Source organism: Paramormyrops kingsleyae, chromosome 1 (genome assembly GCF_048594095.1).
Source record: "Paramormyrops kingsleyae isolate MSU_618 chromosome 1, PKINGS_0.4, whole genome shotgun sequence".
Classification (NCBI taxonomy): domain Eukaryota; kingdom Metazoa; phylum Chordata; class Actinopteri; order Osteoglossiformes; family Mormyridae; genus Paramormyrops; species Paramormyrops kingsleyae.
The window spans coordinates 48,280,665-48,297,843 of NC_132797.1; positions in this window are offsets into that span (position 1 = coordinate 48,280,665).

Consider the following 17,179-nt stretch of genomic DNA (forward strand, 5'->3'; position numbering starts at 1 on the left):
TCCTGTTACAAAGGTCGGTGGGGCCCCTGGCCGGGTGGGGATGCGGACCATGTGGATGTCCGTCAGTCCACAATCCAGGGAGTCTTTGGCAAAGAAATCCTTGTACTTGTAAATGACTTGACGAAGCTTTTGTCGATCTCCCTCATTGTCGATAGCATCGGCTTCTGCAAGGATTGTTGCACTTCCATGTCAAAACCAGAGTAGGGTTCCCCGAGTCCACTTGTGCAGGCCCCTCCTGGAATCGGCATGCTAGGTGATTGTACTACGTCTGGCTGGGTGGTTATGGCATGGATTGTGAGATGTTGATCACCAGCAAGCTCAATGCGACACACAGCCTGTTTTGTCACCGGCACTGAGGAGACGATGGCGATAGCTTGAGTCGGTACTGTAAACAGACGGTCCCTGTCCAGTTGGGCCGGCAGCAAATTAGTGGGGATCTGGCCGATCACTGGGAGAGTCAAGTCAAAGTCGTGGAATTGTTGGCTGATGAGCCATCCCACCGTATTCCTCTTGGGTATGGTGATGTCGGCTGCTGTGCAGTTATTGAATAGCACGTATGCCGTCCGGGATGTGACTTCCAGCAGCGGTGTGGCTTCCAGCGTTAACCCAATTTCTGTGGCTTGTGTGGATGGCTGGAAAAAGGCCAGGGAATGGTTTAACGTCTGGCCCCTTTTCATGGTTATGCGAATCGAGATGCTCTTTGTGTAGGCGGGGAGTGTCGTGGTGTGTTCAGTGGTCATGGCACATGCTTTTGGGATGGTTTGTCCCGAACAGAGGTTGTCTAGGGTCACTTCAGGTGGGGGTGCTTGTCCCCTGAAGGAGGTCCAAAGGACATTGTTGATTGTGTCCACTTGAACGGCTAACCTGACCAGGAGGTCTGCACCGAGGTACACTGAATGTGGGAGGTCTGGGACGACCATGAAGCAGTGTTTCAGGGCTCGCTTGTTCCAGACAAGGTCCAGGGCGCAGACGCCAGTGGCTGTAGTGGTGGACTCCGGGTCCATGCTCAGTGGGAACCTTGAGGTTTTGCTGACATGAGGCACGGGAGGGTCACTACTCTTCAGCTTATCGTACAGCTTCTGGTTGATGGCTGATTTTTCCACCCCCATGGTCATCACCACATCGGTGACTTCCATGCCTTGGAGCCGAATGCCTTTCCTGATCTTGGGACGGAAGGATCCCGGGGTAGGGTCCAGCCCGCACAGGAAGGAGGCATGATGCTGGCATGGGTCTCTTGTGTCATGACAGTGCTCTCCAGTTGGGTATCCTCCATGGTGTGGAGTAAGGTCTGAGGAGGCAGCCAGGGTTTGACATTCCTGTGTGGCGGCATCAGGTGTCCCCAGTGGCAGCGGTTCTCTGACTTGAGCCCACATTTTCAACTGCTGGAAATCCAATAACGGCTGAAACCGGTTCAGCAAGTCTTTCCCAATGAGGAGAGGAATGGACTCAAGTTGGGAAATGTATACAGGGTGCATAAGATCCATGGGGCCGACAGACAAACTGAGGGGGATCATGTGATCCATCCTGGTGCCCACGGCTGAATACGCCTGCACGTCCAAAGAGCATTTCCTCGGCTGGAAGGTTTTGTTCTTCTGGGCGGCTAGGTGCTGCACCTGGTAGAAGAGACTGGCTGACATGAGGGTGATGTCTGCTGCAGTGTCGATGAGGGCCTCGAGGGTGAGAACATCTTCCAGGGTGATGGAGAGGTAGAATTTCTTGGCTACCCCCCTTTCCATCAGGTCACCCAGAAGCTGTGGCACAAGGACCTGGTCAGGAATTGGTGAGGCATCACCCCAGTGGGGTTGGTGCTCTTCTGAGTCACAGCTTACAACCAGGACAGCGCTGTCAGGCACTGGTGGGGGCTGATCCCCTTGATCAAGCTCTGTGTTGGTGACGGCGACATCAGGTGCTTTTACCAGGCCTGAGTCAGCCGCTCTTTCTGGTTGAGGTGGGACTTCTTCAGTTATCCCAATATCTCTGGTAGGGAAGGCCGATGGCTGTTGAGCGTCATTTGGGGCTGACATCTGAGGGAGTTTGTGGGCATTGTCTGGTGTGGGTTCAGGTGAGGGTTGTGGGGTCCTGCGTGATTTGTGCTTCCGTCCTAGTCATTTTGGATCTTTCTTCCGAAAGTCTCCTGGGCCCTTAAGGGGATGCTGAGCACAGAAATCACGCAGTAACTGTAGTAGATTCGACTCCTCTTCTTCCTTGGTTCATCCAGACCTCGAGTCGGGATCGTGACCTCTCCTTCGGTCTTGCCAGTTCCGTGGTGGATTCCGTCGGGAACTTGGGGGAGAGCTTGGCTTAGGGAACCGGTTTCCCTGTCGGTCTCCCCGTTTGTTCCTAGGCTCCATTGGTCTTGACTTCCCTTTGTTAAGAGAATGCTGTCTCCCACCGGTCCGGCTGGGTCTTTGACTGCTGTGAAGGCGGACCAGGGTAATGCTCACCATGGCTTGCTGTTCTCCAACCTCGGTCGTGGATTGGTGGTTGATGAGGAGGGTGGCCACCTTCCAACGCTAGGTTGGGATCTGTAGTGTCAAGGTTCAGCACTGCCGGAGCCTTGGTTGCCTTCTCAGCTGCTGCTCTTTGTTTGTGGTATGCCTTAATCGCCAGGTCTCGCAGTTGTTGACTCGTCATGGTGCGGGGACAAGCCATGAGCCCCAGGTAGTGGTTAATGGTTGGGTGGAGGTTCCGAAGGAAGAGAGCCTTGAAGTTCGCATATTCCATGTCTGGCTCATTTCTGGACCCAAAATATGCCCGACGAAGGCGATTGTAGTAGGCTTGGGGAGCTTCTTGTCTGTTCTGTTTAACATCGAAGGCGACAGTGATACCTTGTTCTGACTCAGGATCAGCAAACTCCCGAGTCAGTGCTTCGTGTAGCAGCGTGGCGTCGGCTTTGATTCGACTAGGTTGTCGATCCAAGAAGCTGCGGACCTCCAGGCTAGATGTGATCCTGATGAGGTAGACTCTGTCCTCATTGGTCACATTGTCCAGTCTTTGGAGGTGGAAGTCAATGTCTTGGAGGTAGGCATGAATGTCGTGGTCTCCTCTGGGATTCGGGGTAAACGTGTTGATATTCCGATCTACTTTATCAAGCTCCTTTGTGGTAGCCCGGTGCGGGTGTAACGTTCGCTTTGGTAGGCCTGTTCCATCCGTGGTGTCTTCTCCGAGAGAGACCTTCTGGGTTCTTGGTTCCTCAAGGTCTGGTGAGGGGCAGGGAGTTACCTCGTCCCGATGAGAGATCCCCGTGTGCCTTGGGAGCGACCGCACTGTTAGAGATGACATCGGTCCCATCGCTGATTCGTAGGGTGCCTCGAATTCCGACTTCACCTCATATGCTTGCTTCAATTCCTGTCTCACCCGGTCAATCTCTTCTGCGTCCGCCCGATGTTTCATCCTGGCATCGGTGAGCTGTTCCTGGGAGCTGATCAGATGGTGATTCATCTTGTGCAGACGTCTCTGTGCCTCGTCCAGATGGTTTTCCAGGGCCTGGATCTGACCATCCTTTTTCTTGAGCTCTGCGTGGGCTCTGTCCAGCAGGGTGTCGGCCTGGTTCAGTCTGGCTTCAAGGTTTTCTCTGGTGGCTCTGGCTTGCTGTTTTTGCTGGTCAGCTTCAGCTCGGAGCTCTTCCAGGGCATGTTGAAGCTTTTTGCTGGTGCGAGGCATTTCACCTTCTTCTGTCTCTTCCTCCTCATGGGGTGGAAAACTTCTCCTTTGGAGTTCTTGCTTCAGGTTCCCAATGTGATGTTGGGCCTGGACGGCATCTCTCTGTGTCTCAGCCAGAAGTTGTTGGGTGTCTCTCTCCTGCTGTTGGAGTGATTGCACTCTTTGTTTGAGGCCGGACGTTTCCTCTTCGCTAATCTGCAGCCTGGCTAGGAGTTTGTGTGCGAGGGAGCCGAGTATTTTGGTTAGCTCCTTACTCCCGCATTTCTGAGTGGGTGGTGTGGCCATCAGTTCGGCGATGTCCTCCTCAAGCTGGTCAGCTCCTTTGGACCGTGTGAGATCGGCCTGACTGGGCAGGAAGTCAGAAGTCACAACATCCAGCCAGGTACCCAAATCCTTCCATTGGTCAAGGGGGCTTTCTCTGTGGGTCATGGTGACTCAGTCAACTGGAGGGTGATCGCAGAAATCTGTTATACTCAGGCTGGGTCTTGCCAAGGTGAGAGGCCTAACACCTAAATCTGGGCGAACAAATTAAACCAACAAAATAAAATAAAGTAGAACTGGGGCCTGTCAATGGGTAACTGGAAGGGTGTAGTGAACCACGGGAATAGTTACCCACGACAAAATAAACAAACAAAAATTGTTCCCTGGGAGAAGTTGTTGCAGGTTAGAACAGTGTGAGAACTGCCTGAGAGATGCCATAGTGAGGGGGAAAGGATAAAGCCTTATCCTGGAAATTGCAGATCTGTGGCTACTGACAGTGTCAGAAGACCACAGGAGAAGTTGGGAACAGGAAATGAGAAATAGCAGCTTCAAACCAATGGGACTGCATTCAAATGTAGCTTGCTGTTGCAGATCAGATTACCCCTGGGTTGGGCTTTGTTGTACAACTCCGCTTTGACCAGACGGGGGACCACTAGCAGGTTCTGCTTTATTTGTCCCTATATGAGGTGTTGTGGTGTTAAGCTAGTCATGCAGTTAGAGAGGCTTGAACGCTGTCAGGTGTCCCTCCTGAGTAGGGCACGTCCCACAAGCTCAATCCCAGCCAAGCAGGCCCAAGTCCAGCTCCCACTCCCCCGATCCCCAGCAATGTCAACTTGGAAGGGGGTGTTCTGTACGCACAACTGAAACAACCCAGGTGGAGCTCAGCTTATCGGCTGCACTGCCTGAGACCTGACTCGACCAAGGCTGGCAAAATAGCCTTCAGGTGTCACCCACCCTAGTGAGAGTCCAAGCTAGGGCCGTTCTCAGAACTCACCCTAGATGAGGTCCTCCTCAAAAGTTGTAATGACTGCCTGAGGTACCTGTCAGCCTTGCCCTTAATGAGTCAGCGGGTGCAGCCGGGCTGGCGCGCTTTTGGGCGTCCAATTGCTGAGAACTCCCCTTCGGTTCTGACAAACTGTACGATCGTAAGCAGTGACAGCAGAGCTACAGGTAAGCTCAACCAACAGAGAGCGAAGCACTCAGCACAGGAATAGCTCAACCGATCACGTACAAAACCTCAACGACTCCCTGAGGTGATTGTATATGTAACTGGTTTCCTGTGATTAATAATGGTTGAACTTCTATGCAAGTCTCCTTGTTGGGGGAGAGGGAGTGAATGAAAGCATAAAATGAAACAAAGCCTAAAATAAATCAAAAAGGTAAAACAGAAATCAAACCAAATTAATTGTTTCTTATTGTTCAATTGTAAACATCAATTAGTTATGCAGCAATAACCTAATTAGATGTTAATGTATTGTGATCTAATCGATTTGGTCTGTTAAGTTGATTCCTGCTTTCAGGCGAAAACCTGTGTCCAATTATGTGTGTTGGTATTACCGGTGTTGACCACTAGAGACCCAACTCAGATGTTGTTATATTACTATGCCTGACCACTAGAGGCGCAATTTCGAAATGGAGTGGTAGTCCAATGCCTGACCACTAGAGGCACAATTTCGAAATGGAGTGGTAGTTCTATGCCTGACCACTAAAGGCGCACTTTTGTAATGCAGTGGTAGTTCTATGCCTGACCACTAGAGGTGCAATTTCGAAATGGAGTGGTAGTCCAATGCCTGACCACTAGAGGCGCAATTTCGAAATGCAGTGGTAGTTCTATGCCTGACCACTAGAGGCTCACTTTTCGAAATGGAGTGATAGTCCAATGCCTGACCACTAGAGGCGCAATTTCAAAATGGAGTGGTAGTTCTATGCCTGACAACTAGAGGCTCACTTTTCGAAATGGAGTGGTAGTTCTATGCCTGACCACTAGAGGCGCAACTGGGTGTTGATCCCTTTGTGGGGGGAGTCCCCGACAAGTGAGCCTATAAGGGGTGGGGTCACTGGTGACCCAGGAGAAAAAAAAAAAACAAATGGCGTCATGCAGGCCTTCAGGGCTCTGACCTTTAAGTGGTTAGAGTGGCGTTCGCTGACTGCACTCGTAACCAAGACGGTTGCTAGGCGGTTGCCAACGCTAGATGAGTGACATACACTTTTAACTCTTTCACTGTCGCCGCCTAGTGGTTCGGACGCATACGTCCGAATTTTCAATAACAAAAAAAAAAGACGTTCAATAAAAGAAACAAATGTATCAAATCAACCAAAAACGGCTTGTTACACTACAAAAAACCTTTCAGATAATATCTGTAGAAAGTTGCGCAATTTTTGTGCCATGGTTTTTTTGTAACAAAAATAAAATGACCATGGTAGCCATCTTTAAACGGGTCGAGTGTCAGGAAGTAAAATATAAGTGTTAATAAAATGAAAACTAAGCACTTCAAACTATTTCTTTCACGGCCAATACTTCATAAACCGTCACAGTATTAAGACAAAACACGCATTTTTCCATAAATATGACTGTAATGCTCTCAAATAGCTTGCTCACTCATCGTGGAAAAATGTCAGTCGGCATTCTGTACATTCGTGCAATGTTTTTTATCTTCAGAGTTTTAGAAGAAAACCAATGAATAAAATGACAAAGTTACCCTTGTTTGAAAGCTTGATCTCTTATGTACATAAATCAATCACTGTAATCCTTCATTGTCAAGTATTTTTTCAGATATATGCTCTGCTTCCCTGCTAGCACATTATTTTTTACGCACTGAACCTTTGCCCATGGTTATGTTTCACCATAATAAACTTTTTACATGAACATCAAATTACAGTGTCATTTGCTTCATCCAATAGAGGTGTGTCTAAGGTTTGCAAAATGGTATGGGATGTGCTGATTGGGCATTGTTCTTCGCGCTGGGGACATGAATGCGCAACTTATTCTCTGCAGGTGCAGTATTTGTGGGAGTGTCTCGATTACGCATTGCGCACGTAGTCTCCGTGAGTTTACCCAGTTATTTTCGGACAACAACTTTTTTGACTGAAGAAAAATGGCTCGGATGACTTTCACTGTTGAGAAAGCACAGAAGATGATTTTGAAGAGTGGTTCGGGGGAAGAAAGTGTCGCTTTTATCCATTGATTCGATGGAGGAGGACGCTTTTTTGCGTGGAGAGGATGCAACGCTCGACATAAGTACATTTCTTTACAGTTTACATTTTACTCTTTTATTCTATAGATTTTTATAATTCCGTGATTCAGCAAATTACAATTAACATTTGCTTTGGTAACACTTGTATTGTGGTACATTGGGAAAAGTTCCGCATCGCCTTTGTCAAGCTTTGAAGTGTGCAAAGTAATGCAGCGCTTTTGGCTTTCACTTGGGCAAAGTTACGCGGGGCTTTGTTTGGGCAAAGTTATGCGGGGCACTTGTCGGCCTTGTTTGAGCAAAGTTATGTACAGTACTTGACGGCTTTGTTTGGGCAACATTATGTACGGTACTTGTCGGCTTTGTTTGGGCAAAGTTATGCGGGGCACTTGTCGGGCTTTGTTTGGGCACAGTTATGCGGGGCACTTGTCGGGTTTTGTTTGGGCACAGTTATGCGGGGCACTTGTCGGGCTTTGTTTGGGCACAGTTATGCAGGGTTAGGGTTAGAAACAAAATGTTTCTTATGACCCATAAGTGGTAATGCATTTAGAAAGAAAGACGCTATCCCAAAACACTGCTAGTTACACTGCGGCCATTTTGGATAGGTTTTGGATAGGTTTGGCACAAGTCGTGTGAATAAAATATAGATTTTCCTACAAATGTGTGGTGATGATGTGTGACAAAATGTTACTTATGACCCATAAGTGGTAATGCATTTCGAAAGAAAGACGCTACCCCAAAAAACACTGCTAGTTACACTGTGACCAGTTTGGATAGGTTTTGGATAGGTTTTGGATAAGTTTGGCACAAGTCGTGTGAATAAAATATAGATTTTCCTACAAATGTGTGGTGATGATGTGTGACAAATTGTTACTTATGACCTATAAGTGGTAATGCATTTAGAAAGAAAGTTGCTACCCCAAAAAACACTGCTAGTTATACTATTGCCATTTTGAATAAGTTTCAGATTAGTTTAGGTTAGGTTTGGGATAGGAAAGGCTCCCAGTTGCACCATTTGCTCTTTCCTCCGTAAAACCTGTTGGGCTGCATCAAATGATATGAAATTGGGCACACATGTAGAAAACAAGTTTGGGAACCAGATTTTTAAAATTGGACCTATTCCATCATGTAGTTTTTGAAATATTTACAAAAATCCAAGACACAAAGACAGATTTTGTATTTTTCCAGCTGTTTTTGTTATATTCGCATGTCCATAAATTATACACAGGTTATTCATTTCGTTATTGAACTTCCTACAATCAATTGTAAAGGGGTCAACTTTGATTTTAGGTATCAGGCATGTGTCTGTGACTTTTATATCTGAAGTTATAAGGTAATTATTCCAAAGAGGGAAGAAATGCCCCCCCATGCAAGGGGCCCCTGGTGCACTCCATAGGGTTAATGTATGCACATGCCGCTTGCGGCTAAATTCTGTGTCTTGCGCAGTTTAAACCCCTTAAAACAATTGCTGAAGCGAGACAGCGCTCGCGTTACGGCGACGGATCTAAATAGCGAGTGCACTATATCTCGTCGCAAATGGTGCTTAACCACGGCGGGTCTCAAGCACTGGAGACACCCATATTCCAAATAACACACACACTTGGCTCACAGCGCAAAGCGCTGTTAAACTTGCTTTGTCTAAAGCAGGCACACACATACGAGAAAGATCCTGATAGGTAGCTAAGCTATCGGTCTTATCTCAGGGAGTACAAGCAACAGAATTCAGGTTAGAACCTCTTAACAAGAATTCCTGTTCGCTAATAGAGAGAGAGAGATCTCTGCCAGGATTTATAGAAACGGAGAAACTCGTCCGAATCGATCCTGGAAAAAACGCGCTATACCTGAGAATCTCGTCAGATATAGGGTTTAAGTTTACTGCAGTCTAAAACGAATGAAACCTAAAATAAAATAACCGAAAATAAAACAAAAGAAAATAACTACTAATAATAGAAATAAAAATAATAAGCCCGTATAATCCCGCCTTCGGACTGCCGTGAGTGCAATTAATCCTCAGCTTTGCAACCTGTTCACAGTAGCGCTTATTCAACTGCACGTTCGGTCATAAAAAGTTTAAATTGTGTGCTCACAAAAAGTTTAAACCTTGTGCCCGCATTCTCCACCAATTAATGTAGGAATTATTAGCTCAGGTAATTTTTAATATCTCCACCAATATGTTTGAAATTAATTAAAGTTTAATTAATTATTATTTAATGCTGATTATTAACCAATCGTTATGCCGAATGGTCGGCTCCTCCAAACTCAATTGCGGTATCCCTGTGAGTCTGTTAATGTAAGACTCAAATGGGATTCCCTAATTACCAGTATCGCTTAGTAACCTGGGTTAGAAGGCTCGTCCAGCGAGCTGCATCACCAGGTAATGTAAACAATTGGTAGCGAAGCCCCCCTCACGGCCGATGAGAGAGAGTCTCGCGATGTTTCAGGCGAGTTTGAGGTTCAGAGCGTGTAGCAAGATCGCACAAAGGCAGGAACTTATTGTGGAACACTCAATGACGGAGGCTAAAGTTGTGTAAAAGACATGCATTTATTCCTAACTAACACTACAACTAACATAAGACAGACATTACACCTAACACAAACAACAAACACGAAATAACGGAATAAAACAAGCGATGTAATTATGAAAATGCAATGACCAGATTTAAATGAGTAACCTTAAATGGGAAATACTGTTCTGCAAAGCAAGCACAGTTTGTGGAACATGACCCTAAAGTCTTATAGCAGGTTAACAGAACAGCTTAAGTTGTTAGAATGAAAGGAAGTTGGTTTACTTGGTTGAAGAGTGGGGGGGGGGGGGGGGGTCTTGGCAGTTGATGGCAGAGCTGCTGAGCCGATGGCACTCAGGAAGGCGCGGCGTCTGAAGCAGTGGAGTGGAGCCCCTTTGGATTCTCTCTCCTGGTGAAGCCTTGTCTTGGGTGCTGTTCTCTGTTCAGCTGGGCCTTCACCGGAGGGTTCTTGTGGGCTTCTCTTCTCCTGGGCTGATGGTCTTTTCTGCGCTTGATGATCTGTTTGCCCCGGCTGATGTTCTCCTTCGGGCTGGCGGTTATTCTCTGCGCTGCCGGTTGTTTTCTGCGCACCTTTGTTCTGAGGTGCTAGATTTTTATGGCCTAAAGTTCATGAATAGGGATGACCAGGAATTCGACTCCTGACCCAATGGCTGGCCATCCATTTGGCGGGCTTTCGGAAGGGGGTCTGTATCAGTGCTTTTGGGATTTATGGCCTGACTGATTCTCCCTTTACTGATGATTTTCATTAAGCTGTTATAACTTTTGATACATCCACTTTTATGGTAATCACCAGATTTGGAATCAGGGGTGATTAACAATAAGTTTGACACCAAACATGCCATACCAGCTTCACAGGTACATACCTCATACCATCTGTATTAATTGATTAAACAATTAATTATTTTATCTATGTGACTGATTCACATCAGTATAGGATACAGGTGTTTTGGGTTGCACCTCAACAGATGTTACACTTTGTGCAGACATTACATGAAATATTCATATTACAAACAGCACATCTTATCCATAGATAGGCGTGGCCATTGGTTTGTGGTAATATCAATATAAGTTGCACATCTGGACACAACATATCTTGGTTGGTGTGGCTTATTCTAATTGATCTTCTCCAAAATGGATAATGTACACCCTAATTCAGTTCTTTTAATATAGTATGTTAGAACACAGAAACTTGGTAGCGGTCCACCAAGATCAGATACAGTAAGGACCACAAAGGAATGTTGGAAGAGAAGGGGGGGTTTAACAAAGAAGACTCTCTAAAAGTTAGCACACATTGGTTACACTAATTTTCCAGATTCTTCTGGTATACCATGAGAACTAGGGGTGCAACGGATCGCGGTTGATCCGTGATCCGTACGGATCACGACCCACGGTTCGGAACGCACGTGATCCGCGGATTAACTCGTTTTTTAAACTTTTAGATAAATAAAAAAAAAAATAACAACCGCAGATAAAACAGTGTTTTTCTGCTGATATTGCTTAAATAATAAATAATTAATTACACAGAAGTCGTGTTTACGTCAGCGGAACATGTGACTCAGTCAACAACGATGGCTAGCGGCGGAACAGAGGAACTCGAAAAGCCTCCCGCATCATTCAAATCTTTTGTATGGGAGCATTTTGGCTTTCCTGTAAAATATAATGATGACGGAAGAAGGGTGGTGGACAAAACAGTTACAGTGTGTAGACACTGTGGCACGAGAAAGCCGTATGAAAGTGGCAATACATCGAGTATGGCCACGCATCTAAAGCGACATCACCCCGGTGTGCAGACAGGATGCAAACCGAAGCAACCACAGCAACAGCTGCTCACCGCTGCATTTAAGCAGCACTTTGCACCAGAATCAGAGCGGGCTAAAGCTATTACCAAATCTATCGGGATGTTTATCGCGGCAGACATGAGGCCATACTCTGTTGTTGAAAACAAGGGTTTTAAAAACCTCCTAAAAGTGCTTGAGCCACGGTACGAAATACCCTCGCGCACACATTTCAGCATGAAGGTCATGCCTGAACTTTACGAACAGGAAAAAAGCAAAATCGTCGCAGACTTATCAGATGCATCCTCTATTTCGATCACCACAGACGGGTGGACATCAAGGGCTACCGAAAGCTACGTGACTGTGACTGCCCACTATATAACAGCGGGATGGGAGATGCAAAGTCCGGTGCTACAGACACGCCCCCTCTATGAGACTCACACAAGCACAAATCTAGCGCAAATCCTGATAGAAGCAGTAGCTGAGTGGAAGTTAAAGAGACACAATGCATGTAGCAATATCCCAGTCACCACAGATAATGCCAGAAACCAAGTAAATGCAGTGACAGAAGCTGGACTAGGGCCACAGATATCTTGCTTTGCACATGTGATAAATTTAGCATGCCAAAGAGGAATCTCAGTTAACCAGATGGATCGCCTTCTTGGGAGGATTAGGAAGGTGGTTTCTTTTTTCCACAGAAGTACAACAGCAGCTCATGTCCTTAAAACAAAGCAAGAAATGCTACAGCTACCAGCCCACAAGCTCATACACGACGTCACTACAAGATGGAATTCCACATGACATGTTGGAGCGCTATCTTGAGCAGCAGGCAGCAGTATACTCTGCACTGACAGAAAAGACACTGAAAAAAAATATCAGAGACATTGTCACCTTGTCTGATGATGATGTGAAAGTAGCAGAGGAGGTCCTTCAGCTCCTCAAACCTCTCAAAACAGTCACAACCCTGTTGAGCACTGAAAATGCACCATCTGTGTCCATGATCCTACCTCTGAAAACCAGAATTATACAATCCATGTGTGCAAATGAGGAAGACACCAGCATTACCAGAGATGTTAAGGCTGCCATAAGAGGGGACCTGATTTCCAGATACACCAACCCCCCTGAAATACAAGATTATCTTCACAGATCTACTGCACTTGATCCAAGGTTCAAGTACCTGACTCACATAGAACCAGCCCTACGCGAGAAGACATACACTGATCTCACAACTGAGATTGTGGCTACTGAAGAGGTAAAAAATAATACAATTATTCATATTATTTAATATTAATATAATTAAGTTATAAAATATTTTAACTATTATTTATGTGAATATTTGATCTTAATTTTGAAAATTACCAGCATATGTTATTGATTGCCTATGAAATATATAACAAGAAATATAGTTAAATAACTAAGTATTTTTTTCTGCAGGGTCAAGCCACAGAGCCAGCACCCTCTGAAGAAGACACAGGGCCAAATGCATCTCCTCCACAAAAGAAGTCTGCCATAGAAGAGCTTTTTGGGGATACATTTGTGAAAGAGTCAGACACAGAGAAAACTTTTTACAACACAATCAAAGAGGAGGTAGCATCATACAGGGCAGCAAGCAGTTTGCCAGTGGATGGTGGTAATCCGCTGGTGTGGTGGAAACACAATGAGTGTAAATACCCTCACATTGCAAAAATGGCAAGACACTACCTTGCTGTGCCTGGCACTTCAGTTCCTAGTGAGAGGGTATTCTCCACAGCAGGTGACATAGTGACAGCTAAGAGGTCTACTCTCTCCCCAGAGAATGTAGACATCCTCATCTTTTTGAAAAAAAATTTGTCATTATAAGGTTTGGCCTGTTTTCAGTTCTCAGGTTGTTTTTCAATTGTTGCACTGAAGTATTCAAGTATTGAGAATTTTATTTAAAAATTGTATTTATTCGGCTTTTTCAGTTATTTCTTGGTTTTATTTTTGTATTTTATTTTAGTTATTTTTGATAAAACCAAAAGTTCCTTGCCATACTGTTCTTGTAATAAATGAGAAGCAAATTACATTTGACTCCTCCCCTTTTTGCTGATCCGAAAATTGATCCGAACCGTTAGTTTTGTGATCCGTTGCACCACTAATGAGAACATATATACAATGGTAGCTATACCTATCTATTTATTTAAATTTATATGTGTTCAAGTGCAAAGGGGTAAAATAGGTGATACTCCGTGAACATGGTTATAAGGGTGGCACACAAAACACTAAGATTGTCTAAGGACACATACAAACATAACCTATCTGTATATTGAGACTAGTAGTCATGAGTAGATCAATATACAGGGTATACAAAAGCCAAACTTAAATGAAATTTCCTTTAGGGTGTTCGTCTGTTGAGTGAGTGAGATGTAAGGCAGAGTGTATGTGGAGGGGGGTTGTGTGCCAAGTCAAGGGCAATAAAAGCTGGAGTGCTGGCCTCCCTTGTTATCTGTGTGTGTGTGCGTTCATGTGTGTAACCCCCCTTTGGTGCCTCTCGTACCAGGCTCGGCCTTGTCTCAGGCCACCTGGAATTTAGGCCCTGTGATATGTGCATGTGTGATCCTACATCAGCATCACAAAATATATCTGGCACAAGAAAGATAAAGATAAAGAAATAAAATAAAGGAAAATATAAGATGATATAAGACGATTAAGGAAATAAAAACCTTCTAAACCAGTGTAATTCAAGAAAAGAAGCTGCTTTGGTGCTTGGTTGAAATTATGGTAAAGTATGTAGTAAGATATACTATCAGATATTGCTCACTGAATGTAATTATAGGACATAAAAATATAGCAATTAGCAAACAGCAGTACTGTGCTCTAGAACCTGAATTAACTTGGTAGCCTGCTAGTGCTATTCTAGTTAATTTCAACAGTGGCATATTGTGGATTGTCATATTAAATTCATTAAATGCGTTACAGATAAATCAAGCTAGCTTATTTTGTTCCTAAGGACAAAATTAATTTCTATCAGCTAAACAGAGATATTTTTATAGCCACTGAGTCTGTGTAAATGGAACGACCAACTGATTAACTTGATGTTTTATATTATATGCATCACAACCTCTGTTTTCATTTTTTTTTTTTTTTTTTTTGGAGATCTAAAAAAGCCTATTCTTAAGAATTTGCACATGTTCAGCATCCTACTGTAAATCAATATAATATCATTTTCGGGCAGCACGCCTGGGCCAAGGAGGGATACGCGCAGTAAGGGACCATATTCCCCAGGTCTCCAAGGCTCTTAAAGGGGCAACGCCTGTTCCTGAACTGCCCAGCGAGGCTACATCTGCGGCCCTGCCTGCTTCCGCCGCTCTGCCCGCGGCACCGTCTGAGGTGCCTGCTGCGGCGCCTCCTGCTGGCCACGTGTCGGCGATGCCTGCTGCGGCGCCCCCTGCGGGCCACGTGTCGGCGGTGCCCCCTGAGGCGCCCCCTGTTGGCCGCACACTCGCGGCTCTGGCTGCACCGCCTGCGGCCACGCCCGTGGCTCCGGCTGCACCGTCTTCGGTCACGCCTGCTACCTCACTGAAGGCCCTGACTCCAGTCCCCCCAGCTCAGGTCCTATTCCCTGAGGACAGCCTGACTGCTGGTCCCACCTCCATAGAGAAGGAGCTCGTATGGGACCCCTCAGGGACCTTCCTTATGACTTCTTTCCCCTCGCCTCGACGTGGGCGATCCCGACCAAGACCCCACATATCTGTGTCCCGCAAGGGGAGTGGACATAGACGTTGGCTGGGGTCCCGCCCGCCCTACCCTCTGGCTCGCCCTCGCTCGCTTTGGCTGGGGCTCGCTGTGCGCCTGCGGATCCTGCGGCTCTGCTCCTCGTCCCCCTGTCGTGCCTCCGTTCACTCCTGGTCCTTTTGTTCCTCCGTTCTCTGTGCCCTCTGTCTCTCCCTTCCTGGTCTTTTTGTCTGCGTTCCCTGTTCTGTGTCAGGTCCTGTCCTGGCTTTTGCCTTTGTGCCTGTTCTGTGTTTCCATCTTGTTCCCGGTGTCCCGTTGATGGTTTTTTGCTCTTGTTTTCCAGGTCCTGTTTTCCCGGTCTCGTCTCGTCCGTTGAGTATTTAGTCCGTGTCTCAGTCAGTATTCCCCAGTTCTGTCATTGTATTGTCATGTTTGATGTTCGATGTCTGCCCGGATCCCTTAATAATGTGCGTATTCCCCGCTGGGCTGCCTGTACGTACATGACACCGTCACTATTTAAAATATTTTATATATATGTGTATATATATATACTCAGCAAAAAAAGAAACGTCCCTTTTTCAGGACTGTGTATTTCAACAATAATGTTGTAAAAATCCAAATAACTTTACAGATCTTCATTGTAAAGGGTCTAAACAATGTTTTCCATGCATGTTCAATTAACCATAATCAATTAATTAACATGCACATCCGAATATCACACCTATGTGACAGGTACAGGATGGCCACAACAACTGCCCGAGTCACACCAGGAACACACAAGCCCTCAGTCCAGCCTCTCTCAGCCTATTGCAGACAGTCTGAGCACTGATGGAGGGATTGTGTGTTCCTGGTGTGACTCGGGCAGTTGTTGTGGCCATCCTGTACCTGTCACGCAGGTGTGATATTCGGATGTACCGATCCTGTGCAGGTGTTGTTACACGTGGTCTTCCACTGCGAGGATGATCAGCTGTCCTTCCTGTCTCCCTGTAGTGCTGTCTTAGGCGTCTCACAGTGCGGACATGGCAATTTATTGCCCTAGCCACATCAGCAGTCCTCATGCCTCCCTGCAACATGCCTAATGCACGTTCACGCAGATGAGCAGGGACCCTGGGCATCTTTCTTTGGGTGTTTTTCACAGTCGGTAGACAAGTCTCTTTAGTGTCCTGCGTTTTTAGAACTGTGACCTTAAATGTCTACTTTCTGTAAGCTGTTAAGGTCTTAACGACCATTCCACAGGTGCATGTTAATTAATTGATTATGGTTAATTGAACATGCATGGAAAACATTGTTTAAACCCTTTACAATGAAGATCTGTAAAGTTATTTGGATTTTTACAACATTATTGTTGAAATACACAGTCCTGAAAAAGGGACGTTTCTTTTTTTTGCTGAGTATATATATATATATATATATATTTATATATATATACACACACAGTGGTACCTCAGTTCTTGAACTCATTGGTTCGACTTAAGAAATTCGAGTTCTAATCAGTTCGAAAAAAAATTACCTAGAGCTCGATCTGAATCTCAGAAGTCAAACCGTGAATGCCGATCTAAGATAACTTGTATAAGAACATAAGAACATAAGAAATTTACAAACGAGAGGAGGCCATTCGGCCCATCAAGCTCGTTTGGGGAGAACTTAGCTAATAGCTCAGAGTTGTTAAAATCTTATCTAGCTCTGATTTAAAGGAACCCATGGTTTTAGCTTCCACTACAATAGCAGGAAGACTATTCCATACTCTGACTACACGCTGTGTAAAGAAGTGCTTCCTCAAATTTGTTTTAAAATGTTCTCCCGCTAATTTCCACTTATGGCCACGAGTTCTAGTATTTAGACTAATATTGAAATAGTCATTTGGCTGAACGGCATCCAGACCCGTTAGAATCCTATAGACCTGAATCATATCCCCCCTTAGTCTCCTTTGCTCAAGGCTGAACAGATTCAGTTCTGCTAACCTCTTCTCGTAAGACATTCCTCTAAGACCAGGAATCATTCTCGTAGCTCTTCGTTGCACCTTTTCTAAGGCAGCAATGTCCTTCTTGAGGTATGGTGACCAAACCTGCAC